General features: G+C 57.8%; 1 protein-coding gene across 1 annotated transcript in view; it reads right to left on the reverse strand.

The window, feature by feature from the left end:
* Positions 1–282, reverse strand: part of KNL1 (kinetochore scaffold 1) — a 30,446-nt gene that overhangs the window by 29,743 nt on the left and 421 nt on the right.

Below are 282 nucleotides of genomic sequence, written 5' to 3' on the forward strand. Positions count from 1 at the left end.
TCCTATTCAGCCAGCTGTCAACCAGCACCCCCAGGTCCTTTTCCACCAGGCAGCTTTCCAACCATTTACATATCTTTGACCTACGAGCAGATGGCGGCCAGCCGAAACGCTTTGTTATCCTGTTTAGGGAAAAGCACCTCTCTCTGTTCCTGGATTTGCTAAGCAAGCGCCTCTCGGGTCCACACTGCCAACAGGGAGAACCACCCCACGATTTCTGGCGGTGCACTCGTGGCCTCACAGGCGCCCACCCAAGCCCCCCGCCTCTCCTCACCATCCCCGGCT

Source organism: Egretta garzetta, unplaced genomic scaffold, assembly GCF_000687185.1.
Source record: "Egretta garzetta isolate BGI_Z169 unplaced genomic scaffold, ASM68718v1 scaffold687, whole genome shotgun sequence".
NCBI lineage: Eukaryota > Metazoa > Chordata > Aves > Pelecaniformes > Ardeidae > Egretta > Egretta garzetta.